We start from the raw sequence: 5,970 nt of genomic DNA on the forward strand, positions 1-5,970 counted from the left end.
GCAATAGTTACTTTTCAAGTAATTAATTACTTTTAGAATATTGTAACTCAGTTACTTTTTTGAAGAAGTAACTAGCAACTATAATTGAATTACTTTTTCAAAGTAACTTGACCCACACTGGCCTTCGATGCTTGTCCCCTCCGGGGGAAGATGGCGGTCGACTGGACCAGCGCAGACATGCTGCAGGACCGGATGCACTGTCTACACCGGCTCTCTCTCACCCTTTACCCGCCCCTGTTGCTTGTCTTGTGTTTCTATGGTGTGTTGATAGTCATGTGCTTTTTGTGCTGAGGTGTTTTTTTCTGTTCTCAAACTGTTCTCCCACTAGGAGCTCAGTCTGAGTGGAGTTTTTTCTCCTCCTCTCACCTCATGTTATGTATTTTCATTGTTTTTTCCCATCAGCCTACCTCTCTGACATGTCTTCTCAATGTGATGTTTGTGTAAGTTTGGTCAGAAGGTTGCTTTGTAAGTGTGCATGCGCCATTAGTGTGCTGCCTGCTGTAACCCTGATTTCCTTCGGGATTAATAAAGTATTCTGATTCTGATGATTCTGAAGTCGCAACAGCAGAGAGAGCGGGAGAGAAGGAGAGGAGAAGAGGCAGAAGACACAGAATAAATCCAGCTTTGTGTCTTTTTTTTCATTCTAGCTGAAGTCCGGGACAAACTGTGTTCCCTTTCAGCTCAATGCGAAACGCAGTAATATTTTCTCTGAATACGAGACGATTCAGTTTTTACAGGACGGTTGGCAACTCTACTAACTAACCTTATGAATAAAATAAAGTTCACTATCAGTAACATCATAGCACCCACCCAGCTGTATAGAAACTCCGTCATGCTAGCTAGCTAGTGCGCAGTACGAGTTATTGTAACTGACTGTAAAAAGTCAGCATAATGAAAATAAACTCCACCTAAACTTGGTTTATATCTGACCCAGATAGACTGCAGGTCATAACTTCTCACCTGAAGTTCAGTTCACCTGACACTCGGACCGGCGGCCGCCTCGGTCTCTGCTCCTCCAGGGTTGCCGACCCCTGCTCTAAAGCATCTGATTTGGATTCCTGAGATCAAATATATTTTCCTTTGGCTTTGTTTTCTTCCCATTTGTGGCTTTAATGTAATGTTACATCCTGTTTGTTTGCTTCCATCTGTACACATGTCCAGATTCACTGTTATGTTTCTATTCTTACATTGCTGTGTGATCGCTGTTCCTCTGCTGACTGATGTGACCTTTTGTATCTTACACTGATACTTGTCATATTTGTATCTGCGCCTAAAAGATAAAAAGTTTTCCATGCTAAAACACAGCTCCACCTCCTGCAGTTCTCCTCTGAACCACTAGATGTCTCTGTTATCTAAATGAAGACGTGCAGCACAGCAACCACAGCAGCGCTCAGATCACACGTGTCCTGTTATTATGTATAAAAGCATGAAACAGGTGAGACAGGTGGGATCAATATTAATGTTGTGGAAATATATGAAAAAGCAACAGAAGAGTGAAAACATTTTGTGTTTCTAGAAAGATCTTTCAGCTCATAGCTGCTCACAGACTGTATTTACAAGTGACAAACTGCAACTCTACAGTACATCTACAGTGTATATCAAATATATTCTGTATTCAAATCTATTGAGTGATGTTTGAAAGTCTTTCCAGGTGAGTTTGATCCAGGAGGGTCTGAAGCCAGAGTCAGACAGAGACTGTGCAGAGACTGTAGAAGGACAGAGCAGCAGCAGAGCCGTCCAGATACACTGAGATCCTCTGTCAGATCCAGAGGGACACACAGGGATGATGCTGGACTCTACATTGTGTCTGACAGTGGAGCTGTTCTCAGAGCAGTTCGCTCTGCAGCACTGACAGTCATCTGCACTTCATTCCTCTGTCAGTCACTGCTGGATGAAGCTCTCCTCTCCACCTCCCAGTAACATGGCCCAGTCAGAGCGTCTCTACACACAAGCTGCTGCTGCTTCAACCTCTCTGGATCATCAGGACACAGCTCCTCCTCTCAGCACACACACCGTCCTGTTTACCATCATCACCTCCACCTGCAGAGAGAAGAAGGAAGAGCAGAGGAGATAAACGAGTGTTTCCAGAGACTCTTCATCAGCTGTCAGTCAGTGATGCAGCACATCCAGTATAAAGAGCAGCAGGGACTTCAGTGCTGGGACTGTACTAGGACTCATTGTTGCTTCACTTTTTCTAATCTTTGGATTTTTATTGAAGTTGATGAAAATGTTTTTCCCTCCTAGTTTGAGTTTGGACTTTCATTCATTAGAAGAACCTTGGTGTGTCCACTCTGAGCTCTGTAGGAACCCCAACAACAAGCCCAACAATCCAGATGGACGGTTCCAGCTGTTAACTGGAGGAATTCCATCCAAACATCTGCTCTCACTAAATTCTTCCTCACCTACAGACTGTGTTCTTCACTGCTTTAAACTTGGAAATGAATGCAGTCATTGGTCTGCGTGCTGCTCTGTTCAGAGAGCTGATTGGCTGTTGACAGTGTTTGATCAGAGCGTGTCAGCTGTTACTATGGTGACCATAAAGATCAGAAAAAGGAAGTGTTTGTGTCCAATCCTGAAGCCTGTCACCATTCTCCTCTCACAGCTTCACTGAGAAGCTGCAGCTTTACAGGAAACACTGGATCTTTGTTTCATACTGACTGTGTTTAGTACAATACCGCTGACAGCACCACCCACTCACTCCATCACTCTACTGACCCCAGAGTCTCCAGTCTGTAGTCTGGACTCCGTTTAAGATCAGACAGCTGCTTCACATCTGGATGCTTCAGGTTGTTTCCCCACAGGTTCAGCTCTCTCAGATGGGAGGGGTTGGACTTCAGTGCTGCTGCCAGATAATCACAGCTGATCTCTGACAAACCACAGCGACACAATCTGTATAAAGAATGAAAGATGTAAGTTTATTAGACAAAGTGCTTGAAATCATTCAGTGTTTCATCATCTGTTCAGAGCTGAAGAAGGTTCAGAATGTAGAAGTTTAGAAAATGGAAACTCCAAACAGCTGAAGCCAACAGGAAGCAGCTTCAAACAGGAAACTGTGCAGAGTTTCAGACTATATGTCCTGATGCAGCCAGTTGGATTTTGGAGATTTGAATCTCTGTTCTGTGACTAAGTCCTTGAATCATTTCTTCCAGTTGGTCCAACAAGACAGACTAAGTATTGGACATGTGTTGTGGCTCCATTAGGGGAGCTTCTAAATGTGATGTGATGGCCCCTCTGGGTCTGTCAGGTCGCAGCACTGAAGAGAGCTCAAACTGGGCACACAGTTGTTCCAGTCTGGACCAAAGACTCTATACTGGGACTGAGGGACTGCTTTGACTGCACCCACTGGGACTTTTTAAAGGCTCGTGTTCTCACTTAGATCATCGATTTCTACTTACATTTCTTTCTGGGGAAAATGGGGATTACTTTGAAAACAGGAAGTATTTTCCCCAATAAGCAGCCCTGGATTAGTAAATCACTCCAACATGTTCTCAGGCAGAAGAAGCTGTCTTGTTATGAGGGAGAGAAGAAAAGATTGAGGCACAGAAACGTGTTGAAAGAGAGATAAAGCAGCTAAAATCAGGTGTAAAAGTAAAGCAGAGGATGAGCTGAATAAAGGACACTCAAGGCTGGCTTGGAAAGGAATGAAGTCCATGGTGGGGATGCAGAACAAGGAGCAAAGATGAATGTGATGCTGAATCAGCAGAAGACTTGGACTCATTGGATTCCAGCTTTGATATCATTGATTTCAATGAAGAGCTTTGTGATTGTAGCAAAGGGCTGGTAGCTCTGAGAGTCCCACTGATGAGGTGTTTGTGTGGAAATCTCTTAGTGGGACCAAAGAGAGAAAAGCCCTGGTCCTGATGCTGTGGGAGGAAATGATTGAAGTGTGCTGTGAGGAACTGACTGGGAGATTCTCACATTTTCCAGTCCTCCTTGGAACAACAGGAAGTTCCCAGCATATGGAAACAAAGGTTAAGTGTCCTATGGCACTCAGTGATGATGGTGCTGTGGCCCCACCACCTCCACCTCTTTGTAAAGGAACTAAGTGTAATCTGAAGCTTCAAATGGAACTAAGACTTCCTCCACTAGGTGGCAGTGTCTGATGAGAAAGTGTTAGTGGAGCTGGCCTGGAGTCAGAAACAGGAAGATGCAGGATTTGGGCTGAAATGGGGAAAAGTGGTTCGCACTAGTGCCTTAAAGCAAGAAGGTTGTAGTTTGAAGCTTGTTGGCCTTTCTGTGGAGGTTGGATGTTCTCCCACAGTCCAGTGAAATGCTGCTTAGGTTCATTGGTGCTTCTAAATTGGCTGTAGGTGTGGATGTGAGAGAGTGCTTCTCTCTCTCTCTGTTGGCCCTGTGATGGACTGCTCACCTGTGCAGGTGGACCACGCCTCTTGCCCTATGACAGCTAGGGCACAGGCTGCAGCCCTGTGAGCCTCAGATGAATAAACAGTTAGCAAAAATGATCCATAGATGGCCTGAAATCCCCAGTTAGCAGTTTGGTAGATAGCTATGACATGCTAATCCCATCCAGCAGCTGTATTCTACCTGTAAGCTGATCCCTGCTGAGCCAAAGCACTTTTTCAGATACAAATTACAACCTTTAATAGAAACCTATTGGTCAGCATCTTATTAGCCTGCTGTTAGCTTCATTCCACAGAAAACTGAGAGAAACTAACAGAGTTGATAAAGAATAAAGAGAAATGTGCTGATTTAAAGCCTTTGAAGTGCTTCAGATGATCTCTGTCCACTTCTGTCCACTCATTCATTCATGTAAGCTTCTAATGCAGCTTTGATCTTCACAGTCTGCTTCATGAAACTCATTCTAACCCTGAATGTCAGAGTGTTCCTCCTTCTCTTTCCCATCATTCATGCTGGCAGTGGAGGAGATTTGGATGTTGGACTGTGTTTTGGATGATGTGTGTATGTTTGTGGTGGACTGCTGTCTGTAAAGCAAACACACATTTTGCTTTGGATTTCAGTGTCACACAGACTTTAAGGTGGAATGAAGAGTTGGAGAGTTTCACAGAGAATTATCCAGTGGAGGATTTTTCTTCTTCTTTGAAGGTTTGAAATGTGAACATTGTTCTGCTGCAGTCAATGGACTAAACCAGAGAAGAAGAAAACAGACTTTACCATGAAGATCCTCAGTGTGGATCAGTATAATATCAGCCTGATGTCTGCAGTTTAGTGTCAGCACAACTTTCACATCATATTCATCTCAGCACAACTAAAACATGCTGACTGACCTCAGAGTTTCAAGTCCACATCCTGGACTCTCCAGGAAACCACACAGATGCTTCACTCCTGAATCCTGCAGCTTGTAGTTGTAGCTCAGGACCAGCTCTCTCAGATGGGAGGGGTTGGACTTCAGTGCTGCTGCCAGATAATCACAGCTGATCTCTGACAAACCACAGTCCCACAAGCTGTATAAAGAATGAAAGATGTAAGTTTATCAGACAAAGTGTGAGCTTGAAATCATTCAGTGTTTCATCATCTGTTCAGAGCTGAAGAAGGTTCAGAATGTAGAAGTTTAGAAAATGGAAACTCCAAACAGCTGAAGCCAACAGGAAGCAGCTTCAAACAAACACAACAAGAGAAAAAAACTCTGAATGTTTCACATTAAAGTCGTACATTTCTCATAAAAACAGGACAAAGACTTGAAAAAGTCGTGTTTTTCCTTCCAGGAACCACATGGCTTCACTTTTAAAGGTGAAGTGTGAAAGAAATGGACATATTTGAAGTCCAACACCTTTTTCCAGTCACATGATTAAAGCAGACAAACTACAAGCTCATTTTCATTCCAACAAGTCATCTTCTGACCTGGACTAACAACACTGGTCTCTATGTGCAGCTGGCTGTGAGACCAGTGCTCAGGGAGCGTCTACAAAAGTGCAACACTGAAAGAACATCACACACTCATTTGCTTCCAGCACTTTCACACAAACATCTACTGTCATTGTTGTCACCAAA

The 5,970-nt window shown here is 43.8% G+C and overlaps 1 long non-coding RNA gene across 1 annotated transcript; it reads right to left on the reverse strand.

The window, feature by feature from the left end:
* Nucleotides 1-1,982: 1,982 nt before the first annotated feature.
* On the reverse strand, nucleotides 1,983-5,292 carry LOC120433100. Its single transcript, XR_005608317.1, has 3 exons — nucleotides 5,247-5,292; nucleotides 2,716-2,889; nucleotides 1,983-2,040 (listed from the first exon to the last, which is right to left on the reverse strand). It is a non-coding gene; the product is annotated as an uncharacterized LOC120433100 (long non-coding RNA).
* Nucleotides 5,293-5,970: the final 678 nt, after the last annotated feature.

Source organism: Oreochromis aureus, linkage group 3, assembly GCF_013358895.1.
Source record: "Oreochromis aureus strain Israel breed Guangdong linkage group 3, ZZ_aureus, whole genome shotgun sequence".
In the NCBI taxonomy this organism is placed as follows: Eukaryota; Metazoa; Chordata; class Actinopteri; order Cichliformes; family Cichlidae; genus Oreochromis; species Oreochromis aureus.